The 20,358-nt window shown below is 34.6% G+C and overlaps 1 long non-coding RNA gene across 8 annotated transcripts in view; it reads right to left on the bottom strand.

The window, feature by feature from the left end:
* The window catches only part of LOC141501163 (uncharacterized), a 257,020-nt gene that overhangs the window by 192,634 nt on the left and 44,028 nt on the right, over positions 1 to 20,358 (bottom strand). Inside the window, exon 4 of one of the 8 annotated variants that reach the window (XR_012472161.1) lies at positions 17,407 to 17,604. The exons of the other annotated variants lie outside the window; for them this stretch is intronic. This is a non-coding gene — a long non-coding RNA (uncharacterized LOC141501163). Of the gene's footprint in view, positions 1 to 17,406; positions 17,605 to 20,358 lie in introns of those variants that run through there. 8 annotated transcript variants of the gene reach the window in all.

The raw sequence follows: 20,358 nt of genomic DNA on the forward strand, positions 1-20,358 counted from the left end.
TTTTGTTTCCCCAGTGCTTGGCCCAAGGTCTGTCAAATAGCAGATGTTCCCTAAAAGTTTATTGGTTCATTGAATGACATTTTGGGAAGGAAGTTAAAGATTAATCTCATTTATCTTTCATATGAAGTTTAAGAGGCAGCAAGAAATGAGGAAGTACCCCATTGAGATAATGAGACTTCTATTGGGCATGTATCCAGTTCTACCATTTTCTCCAAAACCGAACCCATACAGACCATAATCACTGACAACAACTGCATCAACAGTCAATAGGTATTTATTAAATTCAAGGTACTGAAGACTTGGAGATAGCATATCAAGTGGCTATGTTATAACCAAAAAATAAAATAATGATATGACATATCTTACGTTAAATGCCAAACAAGTGCAAAAAGAAAAGGAAAAGTACAGCAAGGCTACAGGGATGGTGGCAATAAAGGATAATGGAGATGACCAGGAGAAGATGAATTGAGAGGACATGGATTAATGACTTCCTCAAGGAAGACAAAGACACTCCAGGGTGTGATAGGTCACTGCTAACGTTGTATAATCTTTTAATTATAGAAATTTTTAGTTATTCATTCTCTAAATGGGGATTGGATCTATGATCTCATAGGTAAGGGGCAATACTGATTGAAGGAAACTCCCTCTAATAGAGAAGTGGGTAAAGAAGTATCAAGAAAGGATTGAAAAGGGAGGAAATCAAGGAGTCCCTGCTTTCATACTGGGAGACAGGTTCACTGATAAAATGCTCCCCTGTGTAAAAAGAAATGATCTGAAAGGAGATTAAACCCATATACTAATTATGGGTATACTGGGAAAGATGAAACAGAAAGAAAACTACAGGCCAATGTTATTCATGAATATTGATTCAAAATTTTGGAGAAAATCATGTGAAACAGTGGCTTAACTAAGAAATCATTCACCATGATCTATAGCAGAGATGCAAGGATGGTTCAACATTAGGAAAAAATGAACACAATTAATCATTTTAGCAATCCAAACATCCAAAAATCACAGTCAAAAAATTCAGAAAACAAAACTATTGACAAAGTACAATATTCTTTTATGCTAAAAGGTACACAAAGTACAGGCATAGAGGGACTTCTTTAAATATTACAGAACACATCCATATCTAAAGCTAAAAGCATGAATCACATACAATGAGAATACACTATAATGTTTTCCAATAAATATATGAGGAAAGCAATTATGTCCACTATCCCTATTATTATTTGATGTGTTTCTGGAAATTGTAGCAATAGAAAGGATGAGAAAGAAATTAAAAGCATAAGACAGGTGAAGAGGAAATAAAACTATACCTGTTTCCTAATGATCTGAAGGTACTTTTGAATAATTTTAGAGAATCAGCAAAGATGCTAACTGAGACAACTACTAGCTTCAGCAAAGTTCTAGGCTACAAAATAAATCCTCAAAAATCAACAAGCTTTCTAATATAATAAAAAGCAAAAATATAAATGTAGAAATTATTTCCAAATAACTATAAAATGTATAAAATGTCTGATAATTGATCTACAAAAATACATATACACACAAATTAAACAGATTCTGTTATAATTTGCTTCTTAAAGACATGAAGAACAATTCAAATCTTGGAAGAGTATTCAGTGCTCCTGGATAGAACATGTCAACATGTAAAAATGGTTTTACTAAAATTAATTTGTACTTTTAAAATTATACTGAATAAATTACCAATAATTTTATAAATAATAAAATTCATATGAACAAAAGATTTAGAATATTACAGAAATTATGAAAAGAAGCGGGAAAAAAGAAGGAAGAGTATTTCCTGACCACAAAACATATTATAAAGCAGCATTTATCCAACCAATCTAGTATTGGTTTAAAAATAGATTATTCAATGGAACAGACTAGTTGAAGGAGAAACAAGGGGAAAAAACAGAACTCAATAACCCAACAACCCAATATTTGATAAAGTGGAAAACATAAACTACTCAGGGGAGAAAAACAATTTTGATAAAAATTTCCCAGAAAACTGAAAATAAATCTTGCAAAAATTAGGTTTCAAACATTATCTTATACTTCAGTGTACTCTAAGTGAATATGCCAACTTAATATTAAAGATAATATTATAAAAATCAGGTTATATACCCCCCCAAAGATTTGGATAGGAGATGTATTCTTAACCAAAAGAGGGGCAATTATAAAACAAAATAGATAACTGATTATTTGTAACCAAAAAGTTTCTGCACATACAAATTTGATGCATCTAGGATAAGAAGCAAATAGTTTAATGGGGAGAAAATCTTTGAATCAAATATTCCTGTTAAGAGTTTGGCATTCAAGACAGAGTAACAATTTTTGGATGTGTATATACATCTATTATTTATCTGTCTGTCTGTCTATCTATCTATCTATCTACCTTTGCAAAATGGTAATAACATTTCATAGTTCCACCAAAAATATATTAGTAGCCTATCATTCCCCAAACCCTCCAATACTGAGTATTTTATAATATTTTCTATATAAATATATATTAAAATATATTTTTATATGTATAATAATTTATTGTCATTTTGCCAATTTGGAAGATTGTCTTATTTATATTTCTCTTATTATTTAATGATTTGGAAAATTCTTTCATATAGTCATGAATAGTTTGCAGCTTTTTTTTTCTTTTTTTTTGGTTTTTGCAAAGTGGTGGGGTTAAGTGACTTGACCAAGGCCACACAGCTAGGTAATTATTAAGTGTCTGAGGTCAGATTTAAACTCAGGTATTCTTGACTCCAGGGCAGGTGCTCTATCAACTGAGCCACCTAGAGGCCCCAGTTTACACTTCTTTTAAGAATTTTTTTGGACTTGTTGGAACCAAGATGGCAGAGCAAGCAGTAAATCACCTTAATTGTCTCATATTCACCTCCAAAAAACTATTTTAAAAGTATCCCAAGACAAATCTTGGAATCCAAATCTTGGAACCAAAAAAAAAAAGATAGTGAATATATTTTTAATCCAAGAACTTGGAAGATTTAGCAGTAAGTAAAGGTCTGTTTCACTCAGATAAAAGGTGATTACAGTCCAGCACAGGAAGCAACCTAGAAAGCCAGCATCAAGTCCCACCTCAGCAAACCAGTGGGAGATCTGAGCCCTGGTTCAGTAGTGCAAGTAGATGCCAACACCAGGACCCACCAGGTGCTTCAGTATAGTCCTGTGAAAACACAGCCTTAAGCAGTCAGGTGTTTGCATAACCCCAGGAAAATGCAGAAACATCCCACTGGCCTCAGTAGATACCAGGCTCCTGTACTAGGATCCCTATTCAGCACCACGTAAACTGCTAGATTCTCATCGCCTATAGTCTCCAGCAGCACCAACCATTCCCCCTACACCACCTTCTCAGCATAACACTAGACATGAGGGTTTCAAGTGGTCCTAGATTAACAACAGTGCAGGATCAGATAAATAGCTCCCAGTTCACAAAGACTAAGACAGTATTTCTTCCACCCTAAAAGTAGAGCTCAAATTTAAAAGAAAAAAAATACCCCCCAACAAAAAAATAAGGAAAAAGAAATCTTACTATAGAAAGTTATGGTGACAGGGAAGATCAAGACATAAAATCACAGAAGGACAACATAGTCAAAATACCTAGAGGTAAAAAAATCCCTAAAGAAAAATGGGAAATGGTCTTAAACCCCCAAAGAAAAAAAACTTTAACCTCTCCAAATTTTCTACACAGAAAAAGACAGAATCTTGACTCAGAAGAAATGTAGAGCAGCAGAAATAAACAAAACTCAGTTTTCTCCAAAGATAAACCAAGAGGACCCAAGGAAAGACCTAACTTCCAAGGGCAGAGGTAAGGCTTGAATGAAATGCAAACACCTCCGGGAGAATCAATAAACAACAAGCCCTGTGGGTAGCTGGGGTTGAGAGGCAGCCTTAGCTTTGGAAACTTTCATCTCACAGACTATCTTGGGAGTCTGAGGGTGGGTAGGAGAAGACCGAAGGACCTTTCACTATCAAGGGACCAAGCCCAGTTTTCTCCTGACCAGATACTAGACAGGTTGGGCTGTGTCTGCTGTGGGGTAGAAGGAGCTATCACAAACCAGGTGAATGCATTAACAGAGGGTGGAAAAGTTTCTGGATTGGATTACCTGCAACAGAGTAGAGTCCCTGGTTTCAATTCCAGGACAGAGGGTACATCTACAGCCATCAGGGGAACCACAGAGAGTAAGATCATATGTGGAAAAGTGTAATCAGGGGCTATAGACGTGGATTAGGAGAGGAGAGGAGAGGCCAAGTTTGAACCTCAGGACATATTTCAGAATATAACAGTAAGAACAACCTGAAGCATTCAGCTACTGCTGTGCTAAGTCTTGAAAGTTGCTCCCCAGATCCTCAAATTGTCTAGCTGTTAAATCTGGAATATCTTTTGATTCATGAAACTCACTAATATTCATCTAAAAATACAATAAATAATACTATAAACATTTAGTATGGTTCAGAGATATGAAGGTGGTTCAATGAATAGAGAACTGACGCTAGAGTCTGGAAGAACTCTGCTTTAGAAATTTCCCAGGTGACCTTGGGTATGTCACTTAACTTATTTGTCTCAGTTTCATGAAATGTAAAAGGAGGCTAATAAAAACACCTCCCTCCCTATTTTTTTGTGAAGATCAAATGAGATAATGTTTGTAAAGCACTTTCCTTCCCTACTATGGGTTAGGAAGTATGCTAAGTGTTAGGGATACAAATAAGAAAAAGAAAAACAAACCTGAACTTCGAGGAGTTTAAGGTGGCAAAACAATACACAAAAAGGGACAGAAGTGGCAGAGGTTACCTAGCATGGGGACATGGGGACTTTATAAAATAGAATGGCTGGTGGGAAAGAAGATATAACTGGAAATTCTGAGCCCTCTTTTTTTTTTTTTTGCAAGGCAATGGGTTTAAGTGACTTGCCCAAGGTCACACAGCTAGGTAATTATTAAGTGTCTCAAGTCAGTTTTGAACTCAGGTTTTCCTAACTTCAGTGCTAGTGCTTTATCCACTGAGCCACCTAGCTGCCCTTCTGAGCCCTCTTTAGAAGGAGGAATCCTTTGGTCTACCCTCTAGTCTTCTTGATCATATATGTATATACATATGCTTATACATACATACATACATACATACACATAAACACATATATGCATATATATGCCTGTGTGTATACTAATATATATTCCCACATAGATAGATAAATGGATATGTGGAAGGATATACAAAACAAAAAAAGAAACAATAGTTGTACCATGTCCTCATGGACATTCCCCTTTTAGATGAACAAGGGTCTGAGACTGCCTGCCTACAATGCCAAGAGATCTAGGAAGACAAATTTATGACACTTCAGTTCCATCTCATCCAAAGTGGAATGAAAATTGTATATTGTAAGCTGCTAACCTTAGCTATAATATGATCATTGTTAATTCCCTCTGCTTTCTTTTCTTACAAAAAATACATTTTTCTCTCTCCTTTTATTTTTCAATTAATAAGATTTTATTGCCTCTCTCTCTCTCTTTCATCTCCTTCACCAGAGGGAAGGAGAGATGAAGGGAGGGAAGTGGGGAGGGGGGAGAAAAAAAGAGAGAAAGAAAACGAGAGAAGTAAAAATTCATTAATTGTCCAAAAACAGAATTCTTAATTTCTTTCTAAAATGTCAAATATGGTCATTTTATTTGTATGACATTTAGTTTTTTGTTTTGTTTTATGCCTTCTGCTTTCATTGTAGTAATTGTGCATACTATTTTCCTGGCATTGGCTTATATATCTTCCTTTACTTTTCTGAAATTTTCATATTCTTTGTCTCTTGAAGTACATTAATGTTTCATTATGCTGATTATTTTTTAACCATTCTTCAATCTAGGGACTTATTTCATTTCCAGTTTTTTGTTATGACCAAAAAATACTGTAATGAATATTTCTGAAAATGCAGAACTCCCCTTTTTATCTTTGACCCCTTTGGATAATCTAACAATAAGATTTCCATGTTAAAAATATTTTAGTCACTTTTTATCATAATTTCAAACTGTTTTCCAGAATTTTTGGACAAATTTATAGCTTTGCCAACAGTGTATCAATGTGCTCATCTTTCCAACTGAATATTTTTCCATCTTTGCATGTTGGTTCTCAGATCATATTTCAAATTTGTTTTTATGTCTCTATTTTATTATTTAGTTATTTAGAGAAATCTTTCATATTGTTATTTATACTTTTCATTTCTTCCTTTGAAAGCTATGTTTAATTCTTTATGTCACTGATATCAGTATAAAGAGATATTGAAACAAAGGTATTTTTTTCCTATTTACAGATTCCCTTATGTGCTGCTACACTACTTTTTGTGTCAAAATTGTCTCTTTTATCTTTTTGATCTCCTCTATTCTTGGTTTGGTTAAGAATTCAGCCCCTAGCAATAATTCTTAATAAAATAGCTCAATCTGTTTTCCTCCATTCGTTAGGAGACATTTTATTTTTAGGTTGAGCACCTATTTGGAACTTACTGAAGAATATGAAAGAAGGTGATGGTGCAAACATGTTTTCCATCACACTGTTTTCCAGTTTCCTCAGGAGTTTTTTTTTTTGGTTTGTTTTTGCTTTTTTATCAAATTGCCTTTCTTTTAACAATTAGATTCAATATACATCTATATAAACCTGCCATCATGTTAAGCACTAAATACTCAAACATCAAGATGAAATCGTTTCTGCCTTTTAGGAACTTTCAGTCTACTGAGGAATACAATATACCAATAAATGGAAATAAATACCAGACAACTTGAGAAGCCAGCGAGCACTAATTACCAGGGTAACCAGGAAAGATTCCTCAGAGAAGATAATAACTTAGATGATAACAGTGCTACAAGGGGTCCTCAATTTCTCTCAATTTTGGTAAGGTGATAGTCATAATATAAGGTATCATCATCCTACTAAGGTTATGAAGTATTATCATGTATTGTGATGTATTCCAGTTTCCCACTTTCTTTGTAAATGTCTTAGGAACAAAAATCTTATTAGCTATGTCCTTAGTTTCTTCAATTTGGGGGAATATGGTAGATGTGATTATGGTTATTATTGGTGCATCAACAGAATTAACATTAAAAAGTCCTCTGTTCTTGTATTTTACAATGTCATGGTTACTAGCTTTTTGAATAGGAATAAGTTCAATAAAATGACCTGTGCCACCTCTCCCTAAATTTTCAATCTGTGTCAAAGTTGAGGGGGGTCACTTTCATCATAGATATAGGACAAGAGCCTCTTCATTTGATGTTGGGCATCCCAAGAATGACATGGATCTCTGTTTAGTTAATAAGGATACATTCAAAACTGATATCTGCCAGCAATTTTTTTAAATGGATAATTGTTGTATCATCTCTAAAGAGATAATGCTGAGAAAGCATATAAAACAGTTTTTGCCTAGTTTATAACTAAACTGAGTAAGCTAGATGGATCTGTTGGAGTTTTAACTTTATTAATATGAAGGAGAAAATTCAGGAGGTTCTGTTCCTCCCATTATTCTCATTCTAGGAACCAGTAAACTCAAACATTTCTTCCCTTTCTTACTGATTGTGCACAACTCAAGTTTTTTTTTTTTCCTAGACATATTGGCTGACCAACTATTCTCTAACAAGGAGGTGAGCTAAATCACAGATGCCCAGAGGCATGGCTTTGTTGCCTTGTTTGTCTCTGTCTCTGTCTCTTTCTCTTCTTGATCTCCCTCTATCTCTTTCTGTCTTTGCGTCTCTTTCTCTCTTCTTCATAGTCAGAGGTAGGACAAATGAACTAATTATAATTATGTGTCTTCTGTTTGATATTATTACTATTATGGGTTGTAGTTTTCTTATACAGAATTCATCTTTGATAGATTTGTGTTAACTTGACCTAAGAATTCCCTTGATGGTATGTGAACCATGTACTTGATAGTTCAGTTTTTACTAGAATAACATATTCATTACTGAGCTAAGAATGTTATAGTCTATATTCCATTAATTCCCATCAATTTTTTTTCTCTTTATAAAGCAACACTGTATTTTGTAGGTTCAGCATCACTGGTGCATTAAGACCATTGCCAGAAGATCATGAGAATTCTGTTATTTTACTATATTAAGGGGGTATAGCAACATTATAAACTTGTAGAAGTTAGAGGTTTACCTGTCCCCACAACCCCCTTCCATTTGAGATACACTGCCCATAATCTATACAGTATATTGACTAGATGATAATGGAAAAAAATGGATTTGTGTTTGGCTGAAGGGTAGGACCCAAAGACTAGTCATTAATGGCTAGAATTCAAATGGAAGAATGATTCCAGTACAATCTATGCTTACCCCTACATTGCTTAAATTGTACATACACATTTGTGTTGAACACATTTATAAATTGAGGAATTAGGATTAAGGGAAATAAATATATATATATATATTTTTAAAAAGTGAATGTAGTGTCATCAGATTCTGAAGGCTTTTTCCTTTGTTTTCCTTTGTTTTGTAATTTTTCCTTTGGATAGGGATAGCATTGCCCATAGCTGATCTAGTGGAGTTGTCCTAGCTCTCTGTACTGCTGAAAGGAGCTGCTTCCATCAAGGTTGATCACATCTGTGTACAGTGTTCTCTTGGTTCTGCTCCCTTCACTCAGCATCAGATCCTATAATTCTTTCCATGAGTCTCTAGAGTCTGACTATTTATAGTTTCTTATAAAACAATAATATTCCATAACATTCATATACCATAACTTGTTCATCATTCCTGAATCGATGGGTATCCCCTCAATTTCCAGTTCCAAAAAAGAGCTGCTATGAATATTATGGAACATGTGGGGCATTTCCCAATTTTTATGATTTCTTCTGGATATAGGTCTAGAATTGGAATTGCTAGTCAAAGGATATGAATTGTTTTTGTTGCTTTTTGGGCATAGCTCCATATTGTTCTCCAGAGAGGTTGGATCCATTCACAATTCAATTCCATCACAACCCTTTATCACAACCTGTTTAGACTTTCCCTAAGTGATAAGCAACCCCTTAATCTCCAGTTCTTTGCCACCACAAAAAATGCTATTACAAATATCTTTGTACATATACTTACCCCCCCTTTTTAAATTTCTTTGGGGTATAGATCTAATTAAACCTGATAATAATAGTGCTGGATATTCATAGTGCCAGAATATCCTCTACAATGGATATCTAGTTCACTACTTCACCATAAATCATTAATGTGCATTTTTCAATTTTGATAGGTATAAGGAGATAACTCAGAGTTCCTTTACTTTGTTGTTACTGTTTGTTGCTTGTCATTTCAAATATAGCCAACTTTTTGTATGTCATTTGGGGTTAACTTGGTAAAAATACTGAAGTAGTTTGGCACTTCCTTCTCCATTTCATTTTACAGATTAATAAATTGAGACAAATAGAGTTAAGTGACTTTCCCAGGGTCACACAGCTAGAAAGTACTTGAGATGAGATATGAACTCAAGTCTACCTGATTACAGGTACAGCATTCCATATATTACTACTCTGTTTAATTTATTTTTATCTGATCAAATTTCATTTTATCTGATCAAATCATTTTTTTCCCATATGATTTCCTATCCCTTGACTATTCAACAATTAAAGAATGTTTGACATTCCTATAAATTTTACTGATTTCCCTAGATATTTGAAAAATAAGACTTATATCAGAGAAACTTGTGAAAAAAATTGTTACTTTATTGATTATAATCCTAGCTCCTTTGCCTTCCAGAATATGATTTTCTAAGCAGAAACTTAATGCAGAGATGATGAAATCTCATGTGATCCTGATTGTGGTTCCATGATATTTTAATTGTTTATTTCTTGTTTGTTACAAAATTTTCTCCTTGACCTAGGAGCTCTGGAATTTGACTATAATAGTCATGAGAATTTTCTTTGGGGGATCTTTCAGGAGAGACTGGAAGGATTCTTCCCATTTCTATTTTTAAGGTACTGGAACAGTTTTCCTTGAAAATTTCTTTTTTTAATTTCTTTTTTTAAAATTTTATTTATTTAAGGCAATGGGGTTAAGTGACTTGCCCAGGGTCACATAGCTAAGTAAATATTAAGCATCTGAGGTCAGATTTGAACTTAGGTCCTCCTGACTCCACTGCCATGCTCTATCCACTGCACCACCTAGCTACCCTGATAATTTTTTAAAAGATAATTTCTAGACTATTTATCGTGACTTCCAGGTAATCTAAGTTATTTTAAGTCATATCTCTCCTTTATCTATTTTCCAAGCCAGTTGTGTTTCAAATTAGATATTTCACATTTCTTCTATTTTCCCATTCTTCTTGCTTTGTTTTATTGTTTCTTGAAGTCTAATGGAATCATTAGCTTTTACTTAAACAATTCCAATTTTTATGGAATTATTTTCTTGACTGAACTTTTGTACTTTTTCTGCTTGCTTTTTAAAGAATTCTTTTTTTCACTGAATTTTTGTTCTTTTACATTTAGCCTTATCTACTTTTTAAAGAGATCAGAAATTATACTTTGTTTAAAAGTGACATAGACTGTGTTGTTTCATTCTATTTCTAATTCATTATGCTAGTTCTGGGGATCTGCAAAGTTTTGGTGCTTCTAAGTTGGAGTTATCCTAGGAGAGATGTGATCACTGAACTCTAATCTTTAACCAGGAAGAAGCCCAGTTCCTCTGCAGCCATGAGTTCTAGTTCTCTCTACTGTAGAACTGTTTATGGGAAACAGAATTGCCTATCAGCACCAGTTGCATTAAGTACCAGCACAAGATCCCTTGTACTCTCTTATCAGTTGTCTGGCACCTTTATTATCTCAGGACTTTGAGTTCTTAAAGTTGCTGCTGCTGCTGTCACAACAGTCTCCAAGGCAGCTCCAGGTCTGTGCAGACACTGGTATTACACACATTGCCTGCAGACCCTCTAAATCATCTTAGTCTGGAAAAATGTCTCTTTTTATTCTTTTCTTGGCTCTGCCACTCCAAAATTTGATTTGAGGCATTATTTTAAAATTGTTTGAAGGGGAATTTGGAAAAGTTAATCTGGGTCCTAGCTTTTACTCTGTCATCTTGGTTTTTGCCTTTGTGTCCATCTCCAAATATTGAAAAATAATTGACAGCCATGAAAATAATCATAGAAGTCAATCAAGATGGTGAAAGGATTTGAGTTGATGTCATATGCGAATTGGTTAGAAGAAATTCTTTTATTAACCTGGATCAGAGAAAAGAAAGGGCATGTGGGATGGTAGCTGTATATGAAATATATATATATATTTCAAGTATATGAAATGTTATCCTAAGGAAAAGAAATTAGGCTTATTTTGTTTTTCCCCAAAGTGCAGAAGTAGGAATAATGGATGGAAGTTAAAGAGAAACAATTCTATCTAAATGAGTTTCATTATATTGGAATAGGATAGAGGGTTCTTCTTTGAGGAATTCAGTCAATATCTAGATGACAACTTGTCTAGTATACTGGTTTGTTAGTTTGTGGTTAATCTGAATGATTCTGAGATTTTATACAACTAAAAATCTAGAAATATATAATGCTATAAACTAAGTCTTGAAGAAAAGTAAATATTCTCAGAGCAGGAGATAAGAATTGAGTGAATTTCAGGCATGTGGGAGAGCCTATGAAAAGGAATTCAGGGAACTACAAGTAAAGTAAGTCAGTTTGCCTAAAATGCAGAGTATCTGAACCTTTCTCTGCTTTTAATCTCCTCTTTGCCTATTAGGATGTTCCTGCTGGCATCTACATTGGTTCCTTCATCCCTCATTACTTAATAATTTTTCTAGACCTCAGTTTTCTTATTTCTAAAATAGTTTCACCTATTATTCCCAAGGTACCTTCCAGCTCAAATCTTTGATTCTCTGATTCCAGTCCCATTACCTATACATGGTAATTTGGTAAGAATTCTTGAGAAATTTTTACCATTGGTGCAACCAATTCAATTCAATAAACTCTTATTGTATACTTGCCATGTATTCAGATCCATCTTGGGCCCTGGGGAGGGGGTCCTTAAAGTGCTGAAGGTGTCCTTAGGGAAATGATAGGAATGTCAATAAGAACAATAGAAGAGACACCTACTAGTGGTAAAAACTTATGGGCCATGTATCTAAAGGACAGTCAAGAGCTATTAAGGTCAGACAGTTTATTCATTGGAATGACAGTATACAGGTGATCATTCTTTTTCAGGCCAGGTATAATAGCTGAAACCAAGTAGGGAAAGTCAAATCAGACTTATCCAGAATCTACTTCTCTTTCTTATAGGAGAAAAATCTACTTCATTGTAAAGTTATGAAATGTGATATAGACATGTAGTAATTATTATAAAATCAGGAGGCATAAATAGTCAAGATTCTACTTTAGGCTGGCAATTCCCTTAGGGATTGTGGACCTGGGTATGTATATTGTGTGATTCTTACCCCCCCCCGAAATTGCTATATAGGGTAAAAAAAGACTTAAATGAATACTAATGAAGTGCTAATAAAAAAATAAATTCTAAAAGGAGTGCCCTGTGTATAGAGGATTGCCTAAGTAAAGAAGAGCAGTACCACTTTGCCTAGTGATAAGATGTATAGGAATAAGGTTGATGTTATGTAAATACAGGAACCACATTTTTTGAGCACCAATAGCCCCCAAATGTACTCCTTTCCACTAACCCCCACCAACCCTATTGGAAAGAGGGAAATTATAAAATTAGTCTGGATTCATAGAACCTTCAGGATGGTTCTGGTTTGGAGAATCAACTATGTATTGACCATGCCAATTATATTGTCTTATTTTTATTCCCATCTATAGCTAATTTCAACATGCCAAAGAAATGTGTTTCACCCGAATGAGAACAAAACATAAAAACTAAATGTTGGGTTGGCTAGGTGGCATAGTGGATAAAGCACTGGCCCTGGAGTCAGGAGTACCTGGGTTCAAGTCTGGTCTCAGACACTTAATAATTACCTAGCTGTGTGGCCTTGGGCAAGTCACTTAACTCTGTTTGCTTTGCAAAAACCTAAAAAAAAAAACCCTAAATGTTTCAACTACAGAAATCACAATAATGAAGCACAAGCATAATTATTATGAAGTTGAAGAGAACCAGATTTAGTGTCTGATTGGCCCCCCCCCCTTCCTTTACTCCCTGCCTCATTCTTCCATCCTTTTTTCTTTGCTTCCTGCCTTCCTTTCCTTTTATTCCTTGTCTTTTTGTGTTGGCCTCTATCTTTCTGTCTCTTAGTGACTGTTTTTGTCTCTTTGTTTAACCCTCCATCTCTATGTATTTATGTTCCTGCATGCCTTCCTATCTGTCTCTTTCAACAAAGTTGAAATTTTAAAAATAAAAAGGAAGAAATAGAGCCACTAATTAGATTGAAATTATTTAAATATTCTTGCTTTTCCTCTGGAAGAATATGTTGCTCACATCCCTAGATCAGTGACTATGTCAGTACTTACAGTAAGTATGCACATACTTCCATCCCTACCCTGAATGGAATTTCCAAATCTTTGATGTTAAGATATTGTTTTATGAGGATGGATATGTGTGTATATGTACATTTGAAGGCATGATGATGCAGGGAATATTCTTTATTTTTCTGTGGCCACATATTTTAGTCTAATTTTTTAGGTGAGTAAGATGCTAATCAAGCAGCAGAAGACAGAGAGGCTAGTGAAAAATAATCAAATGTGAAATTGTCCAGAGGGACCCTCCACTTTGAAGAAGGAGAGAAGAAATTGTTGTGTTGATGCCGCTGGAGACAGCCTTCCTGTTACTAAGAGGACCCCAGGGACATGCTACCTGATTTGTTCTTAGTCGGGATGGCATCTCAGTGACAGGGCAATTGTAATTAGAATGAATAAAATGAGATATGTGCCAACTTGCTGTTTATAATTCAGAGCATGACATTAAAGAAACATTGCATCACTGTTGTTATTGTTGTTATTATTATTATCTTTATTAATTCAAGGGAATTACGAATAGGTAGCAGACCCATGCCTATTGGGACTCCTTTCATAAAACTGAAAACTGTCTCACTAAAGGAAAAAAAATGATGTACTTGTTGGACTCCAGATGGTTATATCCTACCTGTTGGGATTTTAGACTGTCTTTGGAAAATTGTCTTATCTTTTCATGCATGTAGTTGCAGTGCACAGGCAATAAAGATTAGGAAGAATGGTAAAGAGAAAGGCATTAAGCAAGATTCATAATATCCTATTTCTTCTAATCTGATTGCTTCTTGGAGAGAGGATTGGGTTAAGGTAATTTGAGGTTGCAATAATAAAAGTCATCGTCACTAGAAGATGATGGGAATATGCAAAAAAAAAAATAGAACCTGGCACAGTCTTGAATTGGGCTTTGATTCAGCATTGAACTTGAAAAGAATCCAAAGAAATTTTTACAAGAGGAATTTGATTTCTCTTCTGTTTCCACAGAAAACTCAAGAACAACTTGAAGCTCCATGGAGATTCCAGCTGCATCTTTGTCAATTAGGGTCTTGGGGATCCTTGCAACCTCAAAAATCAGAAGGCATTGCAATGACATTTTTTAGAAGTTGCATTATTATATCAAATCTGAATTTTCCATGACTCCTCTAAAAAATCTTCATTCTTTCTCCTTTCTCTGCAGTTAGAGATGTGATATAACACTTTACATATTTTTTAAACTGGCCATTTGTCCTTTTCCATCTTTTTCATTTTCTCCTTTTCAATCTTCTCTTCTTCCTCTGGAGACTGTAAATTCTGCTTCTTTTTTTTAACCATTTTTCTGCCTCCTTAACTTCTGTTTCTTTGTTTTTCCGCATATCTTCTCCTTTTTTTGGAATACTTCTTTACTTATTTTTCTAAATATCTACAAACATTGAGTCTCAGTAAAAATCCAAAATCTTCTATAAATTCTTCCTGATTATTGCAGCCTACTATGACCTCTCCCTTCTCTGAATTTCTATAAAAATGTATTCAATATTTTTATAAGTACTTCCACAAATCTGATATCCTATTATTGTCTTAATGAATAGAATAGATAGACCTTAGAGTCAGGAAGACCTTGAGTTCAAATTTATATCTAACTCATATGAGCTTTGTGACCCTATGAAAGTCACTGGACTGATCAGTGCATTCAGACCTCTCCAGATACTAAACTACAGAGGAATCTAGATGCATACTGTGAAGAAGTTTCCATCAAAAAAATTCTCCACATATAGTCAAGGAAATATTCTCCTCCCAAAATTGTTTTCTATATTCTTCCTGAATATTAGAGGAATAGTACCAACTAAATTAAAAGACACACATATACACACAACACACACACACACACACACACACACACACACACACACACACAAACACACTTTCTAATTATTTCCTTTCCCTTGGAGCCACATCTTCAATTAGATTACAAACTCAAAGTGGGTACGGATCATGTCATTGGGACATAACAAATCTTTGTTGATTGATTTGTTACTTTTTCATTTGCAGGGGATAGAAACACAACAAATGCTCCATAAATATTTTTTGATTTATAAATCATTGATTAATACTCTGCCTACGTAACTACCTTGAATGTTTCTGGCTGCATATGTTGACTTTAATAAGTGAGGACTTTGTCTAACATTAAGGACCTAAGCTTCTACTTCAGATAAGAGCAAGGTATGTAGGCCATATTAGGTATTATTCACATGGTTCAAATTTACTGTGCAAAAAGCGTCCTGAAATATCCTCCATTGTCCCTGACCAAGATCCCCATATTCTGTTGATTGTTCATTTTCAGTTTACTCTACCCCTCCCAAGACTTAGGCTGTAGTCACATAGCATCTACATAACATTTCAAAAAGTAAACTATCTAGCCAAATCACCCATCACTGCTTTAAACTTATGCCAGACTCTGTTGGCTGAAATTCTTATTGCTGATTTCAATAGAATCAATAAGGTATTTGACTTAAATGATTTGGACTTGCCTGTAGAGGTTGTATAACAGTACGGCCTTGTCATTAGTAGGTCAACTTTTATGACTGTAATGTTCAGGCTCAGAGAGCCAAAGTCCCATTCTACTTTTCTGTTTAAAAGAACAACTGTAGAAACATCGCTTAATTCTAGGCATTTCATTTTAATTGGACCATTTCCAAACTTGATAGACAGTCAAGATACATTTATTAAGCAGCATATGCATGTAAAGGCTTGATGTCATGGCCTTCTTCAAGAATGAAAGACAAGCATTATCATGTGCTAAGCACTATGCTAAACACAGGAGCTGTGATAACCACTGGGGATACAAACAAATAGCAAAACAAAAACCAACAAAAGTAAACTAAAATTGCCTCCCCCAAAAAATATTTGCTCTCAAGGAATTCAATTTAACGGGAGAGACAATATGCTAATTACTTTGTACAAAACAAGATATAGGCAGAATAAATTGAAGATGATAAAAGGAAGAAATTTGCATTAAGGAGGATCAAAAAAGGTTTCTTATACAAGGTGAACTTTCATATGGAATTGAAAGAAAGTCACAGAATCTGGGAACAGAGATGAGGAGGGAGAAAATTCCAGATATGGGATAGTCATTGAAAATGCTTAATATCAGGATCAAGAACATAGAAGGGAAGGAATAAGGAGGAATAAAGCAGAAGAAGTGGGGAGTATCAGAAAGGTTATGAAGGATTTTGGACACCAAACTGAGGAAATAGAGAACCACTGGAGTTTATTGAAAATGGGGGGCGGGGATGGTTAGACCTGTGCTTTAGGAAAATCAGTTTGATGGACTAGGTTTGAAGAAGAAAGGTCAATAATAAGCTTATTGCAATGGTCTCAGAATGAGGTGATGAGGGCTTGTGCTAGAGTAGTGTCTGTCAGGAGAGAAGAGAGTGTATTCAAGAAATGTTAGGAAAATGGAATCAACAGGCCTTGACAAAAGATTGGAGATGAAAGTGAGGCATAAAGGAAATTATCTAGATTGTGAATCTGGGTGATTAGAAGAAGATTCCCAGGAAGGCATTGAGGGGGATAAATATCCTCAACTACATGATAGATAAGGACCAATTGAATTCAGTGGTGACATTTGGCTTGGAGAAGAGAAGATTTGGGGGAGGGAGGGAGCACAATCATTGCCTCTAAATATTTGAAAGGCTGAGAGATAGAATCAAGACCAACAGTGGAGACTACAATAAGGAAGATTCCAGCTTAACAAAAAGAACATTTTTCTAATAATTAGAGCTGCTAAAAATATAAGAAATCTGCTTCAGAAAATAGTGGACAATCTTTTGTAATAGGATGTCAAGTAGAGCTAGATAATAATAATGTTCAGAAATGTTATAGAGATGATTCATACTTTAGGTAGAGATTAGATTAATATGATATTTTCCAAATCAGAAATTTACTGATATTAACAACTGATTATATTTAGTGATGAATATGTATATATTTTATAAAAGATCAATTTCATGAGAAGAATGATGTCCTTTATTTTTATTTTATGCCTTCTATATCTTCATCATCATCATCATCATCATCATTTTCTTATCCTCCTCTTCCTTTTCCTTCTTCCTCCTCCTCCTTCTCCACCTTCAGCTTCTGCTGCATATACTGCTTCTACTTCTACTTCTACTTTTGCTTCTTCTACTTCTTTATCTTTTTTCTTCTCTCCCTTTCCTGGAAACAGATATTACTTTATATAACAGCCGAAACTTCCTTATTTATTGATCTCTTACTCTGTCTCTAAAGCTGATGTCTCATTCTGTCTCTGTATGTCTGTCTTTCCTCTACTCCCCTGATCTCTCATTTGAATGTGACCTTAGCAAATTACTATTTAGAACAACTGTTATTTAACTGACTTCCCCAAGCTCGCAGAACCAATTAATCATAGAAAGATATCTGTAACTAGGGTTTTTAAAGTATCAGTCTGTATCATCATAATCCAAAGTATCTTTAATTCCTTTTGTTAATACATGGAAATATGTGCACAGAACATAAGTGCTGATTTCATTTGAATCTCTTAAAACTTGAGAAATAAGCATTCACTTTCCTAATAGGGTTAAGAGGAAAGTATGGATTAAAAATATTCAGTTCCTCAGAGAAGGCACAGAAGAAAAATCATAGCAAGGTTAGAAAGAATCTGATAAGTCTTCCAATATTCTATCTCATGTCTAAGATGTGAGCTCCTTGTATCTGTTGAGGGGAAGTATAACAGAGTGACAAGAATGCTGATTTTTATGTCAGGTTCAAAACTTATCTCTATCACATATTACTAGTATGACCTCCCGAAGCAGGAACTTCAGGTATAATTTTGATAGCAGCTTTTTGGCACCAGTCTATTCTCTAAGAGGAAAAAAATTCATTGCTTTCTATTCCTTTTCTTTACACTCCCTTCCTACCCCAATGCTACTCTGAGGTTTTGTTACATTTAAGCTGAAAATTTGAGAAATGTGATTCTGCTAGAAGCTACAAATGAAAATTATTCTTAAAGAATATGAAGGCACACTTTTACAATACTCATCTTGCAATGACATTGAAATATTAACTTGGAACTAAACTTTCCCTTAAAGAACTTGTCAGGGAGGAGTTTCCTATCTCTTGGTGATTCCCCTTCAGTAAAGGGAGCTATTCAGATAAGGGCAGAGGTAAAAGCATAGAAGTACAATAACAAGGGGAACCTAAACTCTATTTACAATAAAAATAAACATCGTTTACAAATATGCTATGCATTTAACTGAGAAAATGGAAAATGGAGAAGGCAGTGTCAGGTCATATTCTGAAAGATGCAGGTGATGGGACTTTGCAATGTGCTTCAATCGAGATTCCAGTTACTTTTGTTCAGAAAATTGCAAAGCAAAATGCGCAACTGAATTGGAAAGATTTCATCCTTTTTGATGTATTTTTATTGAACCCAAGTCACAAGCATCAAATTTTAATATTCTAGCCGTCAACTGCTGTCACTCCCTGGCAGGGTGGGCTACTGTTCCCCATTCGCAGAGGAGGAAAAATATACAGATATAATCATTGGGAAACATTGTGGATCATAAGCTGATCACTAGACCTTAGACTTCTAGCTGTATCTCTCTATATATATGGAGGGATGCCATTCAAAAGGTCTCAAAAACAATATATGTGATTCAAGGTAGCAGACTTTATTAAAAAATAAAGGGTGAAAGTATATATACATATCATGTATGTATGTATGTGTATCTATAGATATATAGATTATGCATTTAAATATTTGTAGGTATTTACATTATGCATAATATTTATACATGTATGCAGATATGCATATACATGTAATATATTAGTACAGATAAATGTAGTGGCTAATATTGTGCATATGTACCAGGTACATAAATGTGTATATGTATATGTGTGTGTATATATATATATATATATATATATATATTATAGGAACATCTTCTATTTATATTCTATTAATTCTTGCCTTCATGACTATGAACTTTTTCATCAGTATTTCTGAATAATTTCAATCTTTTCCCTCAAGCCATCAACATGTAAGCTTACAGATGGCAACAGCCTCTCCCAATGTCTTTTTCATTGCTATGAACTTCTGTGCCTCTGGAGGAGGTTGGCTTATGGCACTGTTATGCCACTAATGAGTCTCCTTTCTCCTCTGCAGTAAAAAGGGTTTTTACTAGTATGTGTTTGTGTTGCATCGTGGGTGCCCCATCTTTTGAATTCTCCTCCCCCATAATATGAGTATGTGCTAACTCAAAATGACTTTTGTCCAAGGGGTTTCATATTTTTGCAAGAAATCAATCTTTGTAATACTTTCCCTAAATTGCATTCATATGATCACTAATTAATCAATCATTTACTTACTGCTATATATTAATAAGAATAAGAATACTGGCTAGTCCTGTGATTTCAATGGGGGAGGAAACAGGAAACCCCTTCTTCCAAAAGGAATTCTCCACAACTTATAAAATTAGATAGTCACATAGACAGCAGGAGTCAGAGGCAAGACCTTAACCTAGATCTTATTGGCTTTGAGACCATCTCTCTAAACACTATACCATGTGGTCTCCCACCAGTAATGGTAATATCTGTCTTTCATACAGTATTGAAGGTTTGCAAAGTACTTTATATACATTCTCTTACTTTCACAATATTATAAAGAAAATACTATTAAAACTTCCCCAAGATACACACATACACACACACCTCACAAAGGGCTCATCAAAGTCCAGGGTCTTTTCACAGGGACCCTCAGATAAAAGTATTTAAGGGAAGATTCAAAGTGGATCTCCCCAACTTCTGACCTGGAGTTGTATTTGCCATGGTGTTCTCTCTTAGCAATTGTGGAAAATCTAGGAAGTGTAAGACAGTTCCTTCTCTCATAGAATTTATAGACAAATGAAATGTCAAACAAACAAGAATTAAGGTAATAATAATAAAAATGGT

The sequence above is a fragment of the Macrotis lagotis genome, chromosome X (assembly GCF_037893015.1).
Source record: "Macrotis lagotis isolate mMagLag1 chromosome X, bilby.v1.9.chrom.fasta, whole genome shotgun sequence".
NCBI lineage: Eukaryota > Metazoa > Chordata > Mammalia > Peramelemorphia > Peramelidae > Macrotis > Macrotis lagotis.